This window comes from Ovis aries, chromosome 8, assembly GCF_016772045.2.
Source record: "Ovis aries strain OAR_USU_Benz2616 breed Rambouillet chromosome 8, ARS-UI_Ramb_v3.0, whole genome shotgun sequence".
In the NCBI taxonomy this organism is placed as follows: Eukaryota; Metazoa; Chordata; class Mammalia; order Artiodactyla; family Bovidae; genus Ovis; species Ovis aries.
The window spans coordinates 31,418,542-31,437,012 of record NC_056061.1 but is presented as its reverse complement, the minus strand read 5'-3'; the positions used below and the strand labels follow the sequence as shown (position 1 = coordinate 31,437,012).

General features: G+C 43.0%; 1 protein-coding gene across 9 annotated transcripts in view; it reads right to left on the bottom strand.

The window, feature by feature from the left end:
* The window catches only part of PREP (prolyl endopeptidase), a 584,413-nt gene extending 566,142 nt beyond the window's left edge, over positions 1–18,271 (bottom strand). For all 9 annotated transcript variants that reach the window (XM_060419547.1, XM_060419550.1, XM_060419545.1 and 6 more), the window contains exon 1: positions 18,047–18,271. The gene's annotated coding sequence lies outside the window, so the exon portion shown is untranslated. The remainder of the gene's footprint in view (positions 1–18,046) is intronic.
* Positions 18,272–18,471: the final 200 nt, after the last annotated feature.

Below are 18,471 nucleotides of genomic sequence, written 5' to 3'. Positions count from 1 at the left end.
ACATCCACCAAACTCATGGTTAGGGAAGACGAACAACAGGTTTGTCAACATTATACTTGGTGGGGAGTCAGTTGTCACAGCTTTTCATGCAGAAGCAAGTTGTTTTGGTTTTTTTTAATGACACATTTGCATGTAGTTAGGAGGGGTGTGCCTATTCAGATCTGTGACTAGGACACCAGGAAGGTTAGCACTGGTGTGAATCCCGTGAGGCAATGACCTTAAGTACAGGTGGCTGCCATGATGTCTATTATTAGGATCAATGAGATACAGTCAGAAGCAGTGTTGCAAAATGGCAAGATGGAAGGCCAGTTTCCCCTGACAAAGTGCAAAGGCATGCTATAAACACTCACATGAATAAACAGCCTTAGCAGCAACCGCAACCAGGAGAAAAATTAGAGGAGGTTTTCCACAACAAAGGAAGTATTGTTCTCCTGTGGTCACCCTTAAATTCATCCTTTGTTTCAGAAGACGCTTAGGCTCCATGATGGTACTGTGGTGTCCCACCCAGCAGTCTCCCTGTGGGCCAAGTGTTGGGATAAATGGATTCAGAGTGAATTGTCTTTCTGAATGGAGATCCCACACCTAGTTCAATAGCAAAGTGTTCTCCAAGAAACAATGAGGTCCAGTAGGCCAAGATGACAGCTGGTATGGCAGATGTGGGCAGTCGATTCTGTTCCAGAGGCTGGCACCATGTCTGACCTGGGGCAGGACAACTGCTCAGGGCTCCCATTTCCCTCATCTCCACAGAGGGGCTCCCCATGCTGGCCCTTGGTGATGGTTATCACCAGAGACAAACACAAAGCCCTTCCATGAGACTTCCTTTTCCTTTTTCCAAGTTCTGGAAGCCAAAAACCTGCTTGCTAAGAGAAATCAAAAGCTTGCAAGAAAACATATATCGGTTGTGTAACAGACATGGATGATACCAGACAACTGTCTGGATTCAGGTAAAGTCAGAGGGGGAATTACACAAACAGGGAAAGAGGGAATCTCAATAAACCCTCCTGCTGGGGAGGACTTCATCATCCTATGACTCCACAAATACTCTCTCTCCACCCACCCCCACCCCCAGTTGGGAGATTAATCATCTCTGCCACGTCATCAAGGTGTGCCAGGTCTAATTTCTGCCTTCTCGGTATCCAAGTTCATGAGATTCAAAAACATTTATTAATTCAACAAGAATGTCTGTTGAGCACCTCTTAAGTTCTTTGGCAGAATGAGATGGGATATAAAAGTCATAATTATTTAGTCAGCTTGAACAACATTCTTGACACGGAGGATATAAAAGTTGAATAAGACATGGCCCCAGGTTAGCAGGGGCTCACAATCTAGTGATGAACCTGACAGGCAAATAGATAGCTCGGAGTCAGTGCTCTACTGGAAGCAGCCAAGAGTGCGTAGAAGTCACGCGGAATCTCCTGCCCTGCTAAGGTGTGTGCATGCCATTTCTCTCGCCTGTTCTTGTACTGGCAGAAATTCTCGAGAGGAGCACGTTGTCTTCAGAGGGTCCCCACTCCACACCCCCTGATGTGGTCAGGTAAGAATGAAAGAAAATAATTATAGGCGGGGTTCTGAGTGATACAACTTGGTGTAAGTTCAGTTAAGCTAGTAAAGCCCATTTGTGAAAGAACTTCCTGTAAACAAGGCACCATGACTATCTCCAGCTCATGATGAATAAATGAAGTAATTGATCGCAACAGACACATTGCCCAAAAGAAAGTGGCTCACACAATAATATGTCTTTTATTTTTCCTGTTCCAGGGTGTGGTTACGTGACTTTCCCCTTGGTAAAGGGACTTTCGGGTCTGGCTACGTAAGGTTAACTGCAATTGCAAAATGGAAGGACACAGTCCGAAAGTATTTGCAACTTGAAAGGGAGAAAAAAAAAAAGCCCTTGATGTTATAAAACAAAACACATACACACCCAAACCTGATGAAAACATTTTTTTAGCTCATTGACTTACATTTTAAAACATGTGATTATGTTTTGTGATATCTTATTGGAAGAGCATTTCCCAATACTTTCTTATGAACAGATACTATACAAAACACAACTACAGTGAGAGATACTAGTAATATGTTTCACTTCACTTCCTCACCTCCTTTCCAAACTAGAAGACTCCATTCCCAAACAAAGCCTATGAATATGGACCAGTTTGTTCCATTTTCCTAAGCTTTGTGCTCCAGATCCTCCAGTTCTATACAGATACAGGTTTTTAAACTCTGCAAAGTGGTTTTCTTTGCTATGGTTTCTCCTTCTACTTAGAACACTGAAATACTTTCAGATTTTAATAGATTAATCTAAAAACTAAATCTGAAAATTCGCTTCAAATTTAAACCTGAACTTGAAAATTCAAGGGAAAGTATCTGTGGTTTGAAATTACCTCTAGAAGTGAAGGTAAGGCTAGAAGGAGATAGGAGCTGGGGGAGAAGGTGAACCCACCCATCCACCCTTCTCACTATTAAGGTCCCATTATTAAGGTCACTAACATTCCTTTTTGAAGAAAATTAATTACAGGTGATTGATGTATAGAAAACAATGACCAACAGTCCTTTCCAAATTAGGGCAGGAGTAAGAGAAAGAGGGAAGGTGGAAATCCTCAGTTTTGTCACTACCAGCTCTCCACAGCTGCTTTATTGTTTTGCTCTTGGCTTTCTCTTTTGAAAAAAAAAAAATTACTGAAAAAGGAACTGATTTCAGTTAAAAAATATTATGTGAGAAATTGGAAAATAATAACCGCTAATACCTTGAGTAGTGTTTACTCTGCTAGACACTCCTCTAAGCACTTTATATTTATAATCCACTTATATCTCACAATTCTATGAGGTGAGTAGATTATGAACCACATTTTACAGGTGAGGAGATGAGGCACAGAAAGGTTAAGGAGCTTACCAAGGACACACAGCTATCAAGCTTATATTTGAAGTGAGGCTGCATGGCTCCAGAATCTGTTTTAATTTGTTTTGTTTTTTAACCATTAGGCAGCCTTCCCTCTTTATACTTTAATCCCTGTCTCTCAAGAATTTACAGAGTTGCAGGGTCCCTGGTGGTCCAGTGGTTAAAAATCTGCCTTGCGATGCAGGGGATGCAGATTCAATCTCTGGTCTGGGAACCAAGATCCCATGTGAGCCCAAACCCAGCACACTACAACTGCTGAGCCCACATGCCACAACTGGAGAATCCATGTACTGCAACAAAAGATCCCATACGACACAACAAAGTTCCCACGCACCACAACTAAGACCCAGGCAGCCAGATAAATAAATAAATGTATGGAGCTGTCTGTGCATGGTGGGATGAAGGGGAGAACGAGCACGGATGTTCGAAGGACATTAAAGGAGGACAAGGCTAAGGGAGGAGTCACCACCTGCTGAAGGGCAGAGGGGGCACTCACAGATTGTCTGGGTTTCCCATTTGAGGAGTTCTGGGAACAAAACTGATTGGGGATATTCAGGGAACCCTGGAGGCAGAGCTTCTAAGATCATACTTTTTGGAGCTGGAGGGCAGCTTGGAGCCTCCCCAGAGGATCTCCCTGTGGAGTCAGCTGCATGTTAGGGGGTGTTTCCAGCTCCAGGTTCCCAAACTGCCCTCCTTCAACTCCTGAGCTTCAGATCTGTGAAGGGAGACTAGAACTATTCCCACCCTGACTTGAGCTTTGGCCATTGGACAGTTTCTCCAAGAGCAGCAGCCACATCAGAACCCACATGGGGCCCCAGTGTGTGTCTTTTCACTCCATCTTTCCTTTATTACCATCGTGGGAACACACCTTGTCTCTCTCCATCACAGAACAAGCAAACATGGGCCTCAGATGGGGTTGGGTGATGGTCTAGTTGGGGGAGGGGAGCAGAGGAGATTCTGACAGTGTTCAAAAGGAGATGTGGCTTTTTGCAAAGTTTAGAATCCACCTTCTGGTTCCATGCCTCCACTGCATATCCAGGAGGCTGAAGCCAAGTAGGGTGAGATGACTTATATGGGGACCACTGGGCTAGCTAAAGGCCAAGGGAAACTAGAACCCAGAACTGGTGCCCTTGAGTCTCACTGTAACAGTTCCCACCAGGTTTTGAAGGTGGCACTTGGCTGCCACCCCGTAGGCTGTTCCTCAGATGAACTCCTGGACTCTTTGAGAGACAGTCACAGCTGAGGTTTCCACAGACCCTCTTCAGCCCTCACTCCCTGAGCCCAGAAACCACCCTTTACCAGGTGAAAGCTCACGTTACTGCTTTCACCCTCCCTGCATGCCTGTTTCCATGCTCCTTTCTGTCCCAGCTCCTCCTTTCCTCTCCATTTCTCTTTTCATTTTTTTTGCAAACGACTCTTGTGAGGTCTGGGCCAGCACATCCGCTTCTTCCCACCAACTTCTCCTTGGCCCACCTCTGGGGGTTTGGACTCATGGCTCCCTTCTCACTTGTCCATGATATAGCAGGACCGAGTGCTACCCCACAGTCCCTGCTGGCGGCTAGCGAAGACCGCAGGGCTTGCATTCTGTACCATCCCGTTTGCCCCCCAGCACCCGTGTAGAACAACGAGGGACCTCACAAACCCAGACAGACCTGCATCACACGACCCTGGCCTCCTCCCTGCAGACATGTTTAGCCACAAAGTTGCCTTCATGGTCTCCATTCCACTCCAAACAAGATGACAGCAACTGCTCTTCTATTCATCTCTCTGTGGCAGAAATCTTGACAGGCCCTTTGCCTACATCACAGCAAACTTCATGAGAAACCTATGAGATGTTAGTATTCTCATCATTTTCAGATGAGGAAGCTGAGTTGTCTTAAGCCATGAGTCCTCTCCCTCAGAGTTATTAAATGCTGAAGTCAAGGCTGAAACCCCGGTCTGTCATGGACCCCATCCAAGCTCTTCCCACTGCAGCATCCTCACCTTTGAGTCAGTATTATAAGTCATTTGAATTTCATGCATCTCACTGGAGAAGCTTCTAGTGAATTAACTGATCCAGGATTTTTACACAGGGCTCTGTTCTCTCTCCCCCTCAGTGGCTCCGGTTCCTTGCCTTGCCCATGTGCCTCTCTGCCCTTCCTGCCCTGCAGGGCTCTCCCTCTCCCCTGCTGTCTGGGCCTTCTTGTCTCTCTGAGTCTCTCTAGAGGAAGTAATTAAAAGCGGCAGAGGACAGGGACTTCCTCCTTGGCTCTTGCTCTTCCCTCTCTCACCACTCAAGTTTTGTTTGCTCCAGGTACCGGGTTCTCCCAGTTCTGTGTCTTTCCCCCTTCAGGTTTGAAATTCTGGCCTTTTCTCGGGTGCTTCAGTGAAAAGTCAGTTCTTGGAGGCAGCCTCTCTGGCTCTTGGTCAGCACACAGTTTGCTTTCTGCCTCCTGGTTTCCATTCTACTCTCACCAATAACGTTTGCAGGGCAAACCTCTCCCCTCCCTCCCAGGCCACTGACGACTTTGCTTCACTCTTACTGCACTGACCTGTTGGAAGCAACTACTGTAGGGTGAACATCGTGTTTCTGGCAAGACCTGGCTGAGACTCTGTTGAAGCCACAAGGCTTGTCAGTAACAGTGCACAGACCAGAATCTCAACTTGAGACAGTGGGTGGTTTCTCTCGGAGTCTAACAGTTTATCCAATACATGAGAAGTCTGCAAACTTTGCTTCCAAAGTGGAGTTGAAGTGATTTTCCACTAAATTAGGACAATGGTGGTCTAAAAGGTGGGGACTGAAAAATAATAGTGGGCTTTTTATCATTTTTGTTTCTTTCATAACTCCTTCTAAACTTTTAAAGATCCCTCCTACTACTCATCTGAACCAAATAAATAATTTATTATAAAATATTATCAAAAATATACAAATATATCTAATATTTAATATCTCGTTTTTTTTAACTATTATGATATAATATACATATACAATAGTACTGCACTTTCTGCTAACAAAATCACTACTATCTAAAATGGAATTTATTACATCAAAATTTAGTTTCATGATTTTTCCTTGGGAGCCCCTAAACTGAATTTCCTTAAGGGAAGAATGGGAGGGTGAGTGACTGAGTTTGCTTGTTCCTCACTAGAATAATTCAAATGCAAGATTAACCTTAGGTGGTTTGGATCAGAGTACCTGCCCTGATTGCCAAGGACATTGGAGCTTCCTCTGTGTTGCTAGGGATGTTTAGAGCCAAGGGTGGGAGGAACTCGGCAGCAGGAGCCAAAGAAGGCGAGAAGAAGCCAGAGCAGGCTGCACCAAGACTCAGCTTTTCTTTCTGCCTCCAGCTTTTTTTTTTCACCTTTTGCCTTGTGTCTGTTTCTTCTCTTTTCTCCCACTAGACTTCTCTGCTGCTGCTGCTGCTGCTGCTAAGTTGCTTCAGTCATATCCGACTCTGTGCGACCCCATAGACGGCAGCCCACCAGGCTCCCCCATCCCTGGGAGTCTCCAAGCAAGAACACTGGAGTGGGTTGCCATTTCCTTCTCCAGTGCATGAAAGTGAAAAGTGAAAGTGAATTTGCTCAGTCATGTCCGACTCTTCGAGACCCCATGGACTACAGCCTACCAGGCTCCTCCATCCATGGGATTTTCCAGGCAAGAGTACTGGAGTGGGGTGCCATTGCCTTCTCCGAGGCTTCTCTAGATGACCATTATTGATACATTCAGCTCCCACTCTTAAAAGTGCAGGAAAGAGGCAGCACATTGCAGTGATGGGGGAGAAACTGGTACCTTGGCCACTACAGTTCGGAATTTCCTACTCACTTTCTTAGATGCCAACACCTTTGGAACAGACATGGGGAGAAAAATGGCAGTTGCCTGACTACCTGCGAGTACTTTGTGAGTTTGTCTCTTGGTGAATTCCAAAGATACTCAACACGTTCACAAAATAACCACCTCAACCAGCAGCGAACAGTGAAAACATAAGGGCACCAGAGTGTTTCTCTTTTGGGCTTCCATGGCTAGACTCTTGCCTGGCTCACCAGAGTATTAAACTCAATAGCAAACCTACTCGATAGCAAACTGTCTCTTCCTCTGGGTGTACGAAAAACGAGAAAGGTCACCCACTGATTTCAGTAGTGAAACTTTTGCTCATGGAAGGCCAGACGTGCGATGCGGTGGGCAGCGTGCAGACAAGCAGGAAGCTGCGTGTCATGGAGTGACTTGGCATTCACGAAGCTGGCGGCGGCAGCCACCAGCCTTGATGGGCAACGCTCTCCCTCCTCGACAACACCAATAAGTTCCTCTTGAAATTTGGAAGCAAGGTCTGGCAAGGATGCTGCCTCTTCTTGAGGATGTAAGTGCACAGCTGAAGTCTGTTTTCAGAGGAAGAGGAGAGCAAGATTCCCAAAGCAGCCATAGGCAGACACCAGAGCAGGCCTTGCTCACTCTGGAGGGCGAGCACTACCTGGTATGATGCTCACACTCTCTCTCCCTACCCCATCCTGATTTAATTGATCTGGGTTGGGGACCCAGAGCCTTAGGATTTTGTAAACCAACCCAGCTAATGGGCATGGGCAGCCAGGATTGATAACCACCTCCCTGGTCAACTGGATGACTTGCTGCAAGCCTCACTCAGGAGCATGGCAGCCCCTTTAAGAGTGAAAATACAAAAGAGCCTCTTTTCACTCATTTGGTGCCAGAGACCACGTTCCCCATACCTCTTTTTTTTTTTTTTTTTTTTTTTTTTTTTTTGCGCACGCTCTCAGTACAGGAAATGGTGCAGCTCCTAAGGAAGATGAAGTCTGGGTTTTCAAGAAGCCTGAACTTGGCCGCTCACTGGGCTGGTGCACAGTATGGGACACAAATGACCTTCAGCCCAGAGACTCAAAGAGAGAAAGCCCACATCCCCAGGCAAGTTCCTTCATGCCTTTGGTCTCAGCACCTTCTTCTGTGAAAGAGAGGATTGGATTCGCTAGATAATCTCTGAACTTTTTCTAGCTTTAAAAATATGTAAGTGATGTTTCAGTCAATGCATCTGAACATTTCCATCTATACTGGTTCCTTCCATCTACAAAAAAAAAAAACAACAACAACATCTCCAGGAGATCTCATGTATAAATTCTTAGTTTGAAAAGCCAAAGGATTTTTAAACTATTTGCAGCTAAATTTCATCTTAAATGTATGAGCTGAAGCAAGTCTGGTCAAGGCTTACACTGGCAGATAGTAAGATGATGCCCAATTCTGTTCTGATGCACCTCCGAAGTACATGTTCCAGGGGAAGAATAAGGGACTGGGGCACATTTCATTTTTTGCACAGGGCCCTAAGTACACTATTGTAATAAAGCTTCCTGAAAGAATCTGCTAAGCTTTTCCTGACTCAATGCTCTTGAGAAATTGTCTAAGAATATGGATATCTGATGGCAGATTTCAAGGCCTAGGCTCCCAGGTATGCTTGATTCACATGCAAATCTGACCATCCCTGCCATTTGTCACCAGGCAGGAAAAGGACATGGATGAAGTGGGGCTCAGAACCCTAGGAATTCAAAATATTCAAAAGTGAAACTGGCAGTTTGCCATCCTGTCTATGCACATGGATTTCCTTTTCTGACTAATTTCTTTTGTAAAAGAGTAATTAGCTTTATTACTAGCATTGCCTCTATTACTAACCCTAGGCAATTCATTAATAGTCAACTGTATCACTCAATCATCTTTCCAGCGTTTGAACTTTTACTCCCTTAAAAAAACTCACAATAGATAGACAGGCACATATATATCTACTTATACATACAGGATTGTATGTGTAAAAGCGAATACACACCATCATCAACATCGGTATCAACAGTTCACTTTATTGAGCACCTATCATGGTCTCTGCCCTCAAGAATCTTGCAGTTTGACTATGGGGGCAGGGGAGGGGATGAATGAGAGTACAAAATATCCATAAAACAAGATAGATATCCATGTATAGCACAAACTGTCAGTTCTGAAAGGGTGGTCCCAGGGACTTCTAGGGATCCTGAGGCTCCCTCAGGGAGTCCACCAGGGAAAATCTATTTCTATTATAATACTAAGAGCTTATTTGCTTTTTTCACTCCATCTCTCATGAGTTTTCTAGAAGCTACGTGATCTGTGACATTGCAACAAATTGAATGCAGAAGCAAATAAGGACTCCAGCTTTCTTTTATTAAGCCAGAAATTCAAGAGATTGGTAAAAATGGAAAAAAAAAAAAAAAAAGCATGTCTATCTTCTCATTAAATATTTTGGCTTTAAAGCTTTTGCCTATTTTTTTTTCCCAGTAAAAATGTGTTAGTAACATTAATATGTAATAAGTTTATTACTGCTACTGTCAAATGAATTAATAAAATTTAAAAATTTTTCTCAGTATTAATTTTTAATAAGGTAAACATCAATAGATACAATCCACATAAACAAAAGTTTTTTGGGATCCTCAGTATGTTTTGTGTAAAGGGTCCTGAGTCAAAAGTCTGAGACTTGCTGGCCTAGGTAATGTCCTTTGCCTGGAAAGTTCTTTTTCCCTTCCTCTCTGCTTCATTCAGGTTTTACCTATTTGATCAAGACTGAAGGCCACTTCTTTCATGAGGCCTTTCTGGTCCCCTGTCCCTTCCTCAGTCACACAGAAGGGGCCTAATAGTTTTGCAAATACCTGGTACACACCAAGTACTGTCCTAGGGGTTTTCACATATGCTGAATGTCAGCTCTCACTCATGGGATTTCCTACTCCTTCTTGAAAGATCTATGCCTACTTTATCCTTGTGTCCTAGAAAATGATAAATAGATAATTAATGCTAAATGACAAGAGTGACTGGGACTCAAACTGTATAGGAATTCAGAGGAAACACCTACCCTGTTGAAGAAAGAGAGCTTGAGGTAGATGTTAAAAGCTCTAAAACTGGCTTTATTAACATTTGTATGAGATGTAAAGGATCAGCTAAAAGAGTTTAGGTGGTTTGATCATATTCTTTGTAGACTTAATTTGAAGAAATGGTCCCATTAAGCCTCTGGAAGATGAGGAGAGAAGTATTAACATTCTGTAGCTTATTACCCCAAAACTCAACAGTAAAAGTAAAACCAAGTTGAATTCAGTAGGGATGCATAGTAAATTAACATCACTTCCTACATGGGTCAACCAACTCCAACTTTGTGTTTAAAAATCCAGTGCTTAGTTATCTAATACAAAATGTACTTTCCTAAAAATAACCCAACTTCAAGTTTTGAGAGGTTATGGCTTTTAAAAAAAAATCATATTTTTATTTTGTGAAAACTTAAGGTCACTAGGTCTGGTAAAAGTTGCATCTAATTATTTTTTTTTAATCTATTCCCACAAAATAAATATTGGAAGCAAACAATTCAGGCATTTCAAAGTAGTTTTTCCCATTAAGTAAGTGCCTACCTCTTCTTTACAAACAAGCATAAAATTTTCCTGACAGATACACCCTATTTTCCATCCCAACTCAAAGTTCTATAAGTCTTTAAATATTTTAAACTTTCCAAATTTTTGAAGTTGGTCAAGTATTTATTTCTTTTTCTTTATATTGTAGTGGTTATAATTTATTAATACCTAATATTTAAATATAAAATTACTTGATTTTTTAAATAAAACAAGTTTTTTTCTTTTATTGTGTTCCATTATACAATTTTGCATAGTACCATTATTATTTTAAACAATAAGGAAATCAAATTAGGATTTTTGAGCTCTATTTCTCAGTGTAGAGATTTACCTTAAAAGGTACAAATCAAACACACTAATACAATTTTCTATGCACTTTCAAGTTGCCTAAATATTTATAAATATGTAGGTACCCCGTTTGAAAACATCAACAGTTTGGTGTCAGAAAGAAATTCTGCAACCAGCTCTATAGGGAATAAAATTTAATTAAAATGTAATTTGCCTTCTAATACATTGACAATTGACAAAACAAAACAAAAACCCCAAATTACCCAATAACCAGAAAGCAGACACCCAACTTCTCTGGAGTAGGGTGGGTTGGAAAGTTGATGCAGCACAGGTTCGATCTCCATACAAGAAAGGAAGGCAGCAAGTGCACCCTCCTCCTCGTGGGGGCTACTGTCCAAAGCACTAACATGTTCAGTGTGTCCTATTTGCTTACAGTTTGTTAAAAAAAAAAAAAAAAAGACAGGGAGAGGATGGTTTACGTGAAATATGAAACCTGATGGAACTATAAAAATATCTGCTACCAGTAGCTAAATAATAGAGTTCCGACATTGTGAGTTTTCTTCAGCATATTTGTGATACAGAGTATAGCCAATACGTGTTTAACAATTAGGGGAAACATTTCCTGTACAGTGTCATTCATGGTAGACATTTTCTCAGAAAATGTTCATCAAAACACTATTTTACTAGAGGTCAAAAACCCAGAAAGAAAAATAATCTTATAAAGTTATTTGTATTGGTATCAACCTCAATGTAATGAAAATTTTCTGTAAGTTTTCAGAAGGCATCACTCTAACTTTTACTTAAGTACTCTATGTATTCTACAGGCAACATTTGTTATTTTCCAAACCAAGCACTTTGAAGGTTCTTGCATAAAATAAACTTTGCCTCTCTGCATGGGCATACATCTGCTTTTAGTATATATGCATATGCCCCACCTCACCCCACACCATGACACACACAGCCAGCAGAGGGATGGTGGGAAAACTATGGATTTAGAGGCAGAAATCTCGGGAGCCAGCTATGATTTTGTTCAAGTTATACATGAACAAATAACTTAATTTTCCTGAACTCCAATTTCCTTATTTATAAACTGGTGATAGCAATTACCTCTCTGCCTATCTCAAAGAATCATAATACCCCTCAAAAGATGACATATAGGAAAACATTTTATACAAAGATATGATTTTCACAAAATATTTAAATATATTTCTTACACTTTAAGGGCTCAGTTTCAATAAGAGCTATCTTTATTAGGCAAAAGTTGAGTTATGAAACTAAAAGTACAACTTTCCATATGATGTAGAGTTTCCTGTTCTGTGTTTTACAAGGCATGTCCCAGATGGGCGGCTATTTATTACCATATGACCAACTCAAGCTTTGATTGCAGTTATTAGAACACGAAAATATTGACCAGAACTGAGATCCCTGTTGTGAAATACAAGGACCATGAAAATCTAAAACGTCATGGGGCATCATCCTTTACTCACAGGTTCTAACAGCTAATAAGGTTGAAAATAGTTTCAACAAAGTGATTACAGTTAGAACTAGATTAAAATTTAACTTATTGGTGAATTTACCTAGACTTCCCTGTTGGTCCTCAGTGGTCATTCTGAGATGTGGACTCTGATGTGCCCATGAGGCTGACCCAAGGCCGAGGAGAAGGAAGTCAGTCCTCATTTCGGGGGCACCACCCTGGCGTGCTGCTGGGCTACAACCCAGGTGCCTGCCCCCTCCACTGCCCTGTACCTTAGCCATTGCTCAGGAGCTGGGGTGGGACCTCCCTCCCCACCCTCCTTTCCCTTTCAGCCTTTGCCTCAGACTTCTCTTCACTCCCAAAGAGCTTCTGGTTGTCTGTGAAATTGCTGCTCTGGATCCAGGTTTCCTATGCCTCATATAAGTGACAATAAACTCAGCTGATCAGCTAAGTTCAAGGGCCTCACTCTGAAATGATTACAAGGGGCTAGGCAGAAAAAGGAAACAGTAAGGGACTTCCCTGGTGGCTCAGAGGCTAAGACTCCTCGCTCCCAATGTGGAGGGCCTGGATTCAATCCCTTGTCAGGGAACTAGATCCCATACAACTAAGAGTTTGCATGCTGAAACTAAAGAACCCACGTGCCACAGCTAAGACCTGGCACAGCCACATAGAGTAAAACTTTTTTAAAGTAAATGATAAAATGAACCAAGCACAGTCTGTTACCCTGGAGTGTGCCTGAATCCTTAGAGGGATCAGTGACCTCTGAGCTGTAGCTAGTTGTAACCAGACAGAAATATAGGCACCCGTGAGGCCAGAATTTATCAAGAAAAAAATAGAAATCTGCCTTTTTAGCTAAAATCTTGACTTTTTAAATGCTGACCAGTGAATCAAAGTATTTTAATTTATTTAAAATTTTTTTCTTTGTTTGCTATAAACTCTAAGGAGACAAAACACATAAACAAACCATATTCAGCCAACAAGCAGCCACCCTTCCACCTTGTAATTAACAAGTGCAAAGGGAGAATGCTAGAGGACGGTCCCCTCTCAGATACACACAGAGTCTTCCTTCAGTTCAGTTCAGTCGCTCAGTTGTGTCCAACTCTTTGTGACCCCATGGCCTGCAGCACGCCAGGCCTCCCTGTCCATCACCAACTCTTGGAGTCTACTCAAACTCATGTCCGTTGAGTCGGTGATGCCATCCAACCATCTCATCCTCTGTCGTCCCCTTCTCCTCCTGCTTTCAATCTTTCCCAGCATCAGGGTCTTTTCAAATGAGTCAGCTCTTTGCATCGGGTGGCCAAAGTATTGGAGTCTTCCTTACCTTATCAGTTAACACATACGGGTTGGAGAAACAGCCCATGGATGCCCCACTTTCATTTGTTGGAAATCAAAAACACTCAGTTTCAATGAGTATTTCTGACTAGATTGGAAGAAAAGGTGACTCACATCACAGAGGAGGAAACAGTGCTGGAAATCCAGTCCTTACGGCACTCCCTCGCCTGCTCTACTGACAAATCTAGCTGATACTGCATTAAAACATCCTTACAACTTCATCCAAGGCAGACACCATATCGTCACCCCACTGGCTACTTTGCAGTACCCCCCACCCCCCTGCCCCCCTGCCCAGGCCTTCTGCTAGTTCAGAGGCTCTGGGTAAAGAGAGAAGAATGTATTGCCAGACAACAGGACACACACAAATCAACACATCAACCCTATATCCAGATGAAGAAGTCATAGTTAACAAGTTATTAGCCAACACAGAAATAAGAGCAGAGTTCATTATTTCCAGTGAATCAAAAAAAAATTGTCACTAATTCAGAGAATCACAAAATGATTGCCCTAGATAAGACTGGGGGGGTGGGGGTCATCTTGTCCTACGTGATCATTTTTCAGATGAAAACCCCAATGCTCAGAAACTTCTAAACCCACTATGTCAGCACTACATGCCTGCTCATGTCCAATACAAATACACTGCATAAAAGATGGCATCCTGTGCCTGGGCTCCTTCGTGTAGGTATAGACTTTGCTAGATGCTGCATAAATGTCAGGCCAGCACTTCTCAGAAACGGAGGTCAAAAGATGTTATCAGTGGTCAACATACTAGTCTATCATTGATTATAATACCAACATCCAATAATGGTCTGCATTTCAGCCAGAAACTGGTCAAATATGACAAATGTGCCCTGGTTGCTCAAAAGGTCTCTACAAAGCATTGCTCTGCTGTTTGTGACTTTTGAAAATCAAAAAATGACTCAACCAAAAAAAAAAAAAAAAGATTTGATTGAATTACCTTGCAGAAAGCACCTTTGAGACCAGTGAGCCTGCAGATGGTGCAAATGGGATCTCAGCTGGCCTGGAAAAAGGCACAGCAGGCTTTCTCTAAAGAGAACCTATGTCTGCAACTATAGAGAAAACAAGCTCTAGAGATCATAGTTCAGGACATGAGATCTTCTGGCAACTCTGCCATAGCCGGGGAAGGAGGCACTCTTTATAGGTGATGGGAAATAGGCTTACAACACAGGGCACCAAGAGTGGCTCCCAGTGAAAGCTGTTTGGTGGCTGTCACCCACAGGAACTGGCTTAATTGTCACAGCCTGCTTGGTTAGCATCATGTTTTCCTGGGAGGTTTTTATAGCTCTTTATTATTCCAGAAAAAAAAATACTAACCAGGTTAGTACTTAGCCTCCCATTTAACCCATGGAGAAACTAGGGTGAGCACTAGGGCTTTCCCAGCCCCTCCCAAGATGAGTCCCTTTGATACTAGGGGCTCAAAGTCCTAGTATCCTAGGTTTCATCCTAGGTATCATCCTAGATTTGATACCTAAGATGCTGTAACCCAGCCTCCTGACCACAGCAGTAGTCCCCTAAATTGTGATGAAATGTGACAACCGAGGGAGAAGATTCAGATCTCAGAGGAATTCCTCTTTTGGTTTGGGATGGTTAATTTGGGGGAGAGGGAAGGATTGTCTTTACCATCTCAGAAATGTAGATTTAGACCTTAAATTGTATCATCACAGAATATTTTGCTTTTTTTTCCCCTTTTCAGACCAGATTCTGCATTAGGGACAATTTCCAAGCATGACTTCAACTGGAGACTTAGATCATTCAGGCATGATCTGCGTCATTTAACGAAATGCTGCTTCATTGTAGAAATAAAAGAGCTTGCAGCAGGGAACTGTGCCTACTATATAGAGGAGCTGTTAATTCTGCCCACAAAGAACTGGGCTGTTACCTATTATCACATGCCCAGAGGGCCAGAGCAGCTACTCAGGTCAAGTTTTGTAGAGGGAAAATAAGTGGGACATGCCCTATAAAACAAAATCCTTTATATTTGCATAATAGTTTAAGATGCATTTTTCTATAACTAATGCGATTTTCATAACCACCCTGTTTTACAGATGAAGTATCAGAGGTTCTGGGGTGTTAAAACTTGCCCATGGGCCCCAAACTTCTAAAGTGTTCCACCCGACCACACCTCTAGCCCCCTTATCGTTCAAGCAACGCTCTTACCTCCCCAGTCCCACTTTCCCAAGTAAAGAAGGAAGCCAGGCTTTCTCCATCTAGGACTTCTCTTCTGTCATGAGATAAATGCCTTCCTGCCCCTGTCTACAGCAAGCTGGTCCTCTGCCCTTCACTTTTGTAAAGTCCTAAATCATCAGGACCACACCTGCCTTCTTCCCAGCTGTCTCCCCAAAGGGGCATGATGCCTGTCTCCTACTGTGACAGACATTTGCAAAAGGGAGGGAGGGAGGATGGGAAGGAAGAAGGGAGGAAAGGAAGAAGAGAAGGAGAGAAGGAGAGAGGGGAGAAGGAATATAGGAAGAAAAGAAGGGAATCTTAGAAAATTCATCTTCTCACATTACTGTAGCAGCTAACCATATGTATTTTTAAGCACTAACTAGGTGCTGTATGCTGCTAGGATATAAGAGACGTGCCCATCAGGGGTCTCACAGTCAGGAAAATTACAATATAGCACAAAGAGAATCCTAATGGATTCAAGAAAACACCAGCGTAGGACAAGCTGTCAGAATAAGGAGATTAAGATGCAGGGAGGAGATGGTGAGTCAGGAGAGGTACCCAGAATTGGGGCCCGGGAGGAGCCAGAAGCTTCCTAGCTCTCCCTTAGGGAACAGAAGAAAGAAGCCTGTCAGGGAACGCAGGCTGATGCAGGAGGAACTTGATGCCCAAGTTTTATATGATGTACATGACTTATGTGCTCTACGTGAGACGGCCAAGAAGACCACAGGTGACACGGGCTACTCTGTGGGCATGAAGGGACTCCATGAGTCACTGCTAAAATGTCAAAGGGACTTCTTAGTCAGGAACCAGTCCCTACCTTGGTGTTTATGACCAACAACACAGACAAACAGAAGTCTAAAGAGAAAACAAGCCAGCACAGCTCCCCAGACCCCACTGGCCATGAAGCACCCTCAGTCTCTGCACACCAGGCCTTTCATGGCTGCAGGGAAGTGGTGTGGGAGTGCTCCATGCACAGCCATGCCCTCTACTCAGCACTTCACTCAGGGGGCGGACCAACATTCATGCACAATCAGTGCACCCACAAGATATCTTTAAAAATCACAATAAAAATGTGTGGAATGTACTTGTCATATCCACATAAAAATATTGCCAAAACACTGATCCAAGCCACTCTACATAATTCCTATGGGGCAGAGTATGACATGCATAGCTTGACATTTAAAATCACATTCTTCTTTAAAGGCAAAGTGGTTTACATGAATTAGATTGAAATCTTTTGGAAGACAAGATTTCTGTCTTGCTGGACAAACATGTAGAAGCTGGGAGTTACCCAACATCTGGGGTCTCATTTTGCTCATGAATGTAACGCTTAGTGAAGAGAGGAATCATCTCTATCCTTCCCTTTCAGCTGGGAGACTCCATGAATCTAATAGCTTTCTTTTCCTGAAGTAGAAAGCAACACTTAAAGGCATGCAGTCTCCTCTGCAAGACCCTGGATATTGTGAGTGACCAGGAAAGTCACACTAGGCCCCTCCAGACTCTCCCAAATGGAAGCACATTCTTTCTCTTCCCCTATGGCTGAGATTTTTAAAAATGACTGGAGATTTGGAGATGCTACCACCAGCAGATTATTTCAGTAGCATTTGTCTTCCTGAAGTATTATCAAGTCTGTCCAACAAAAATAATAATCATATTATTCTATCACCAGATCTTCAAAATATTGTTTAAAAAGAAAACAGAAACAAAAACAAAGAGCACCAATCTTTGAACTAGAAAACCTAGACTTTAGTCCTGCTTTACCACCCCCTACTTAGGTGACTTGGTTCTCAGCACTCAGGGCCACACAAGTCTCCTTCTCTTGAAGGCGGTAGGGAGAGGCAGTGTCTTCCATGTCCAGCTCACGGGTTTGCCTGAAGGACTCGAGATAATTAGTTTTAAAGTGCTTCATAAAAACTTAACGTGTTCTAAATACAAATGAAAGGGATCGTATTTTTTTTTTTTAACTGTGAAGCATTGTTCTGGTGTTTCCCCGGTGGTTCAGTGGTAAAGAATCAGCCTGCCAATGCAGGAAACGTGGGTTCGATCCCTGGGTCGGGAAGATCCCCTGGAAGAGGAAATAGCAACCCCCTCCAGTATTTTTGCTGGGATAATCCTGTGGACAGAGGAGCCTGGCAAGCTATAGTCTATGGGGTCACAAAGAGTCAGACACGACTTAGAGACTGAGAGCAATCGCACACTGATCCAGGGACTGGAGGAAGCTGGATCTTTAAGCACACTAATAGCCCAACCAGGTGTTACAAACGTCAGTCTAAAAGTGAATGTCTTTTGCTAAAGAAGCAGTATTTTTATTACAATCATGACTGAGAGGACAGAGAGAATTCAATGTTAACAATCAGGAGAAAACTCATCAGAGGGAGCTCCACCCTTTCCAGATTATTCAACCTGTGACAACACAGGCAACCTGACACCTGGAGCACCTCCCACCTCAAAACAACGCGGGTGACAGCAGCATAACTCACCCTTTCCTTGGTATCGAGTGTGCCTGCCACTGAGAACACCACCCTCATTCGGGTAATGACAGCACCAACGTAGGTCAGCATCATCTCCCCAGGAAACGCAGTCCCATGACAGGGACTCGTGATGCCACGTGAATGTCCACCTAGGCAGCTTGGCTGGCCACACAGACCTCCAGAAAAGCGAACTTCCATAGCTCTTTGCTCTTACAGGCCACACAAGAACTATTCCAGGCAGAAAGGAAGGCCTATCTTAACTGGGCTAACATAATCATAAAAAGTAGCATGAAGTCACCAGTCAAAAAAACACTGGACTGGGTTACTCTTACAGGGCAGAACTTTTCCTAAAAATCCTGATGGTCAGATGTTTACAATTACAGGCAATGAGACTCATGGATCACTTGGGTTTTATTTTTGGTTTTGTTTTCATT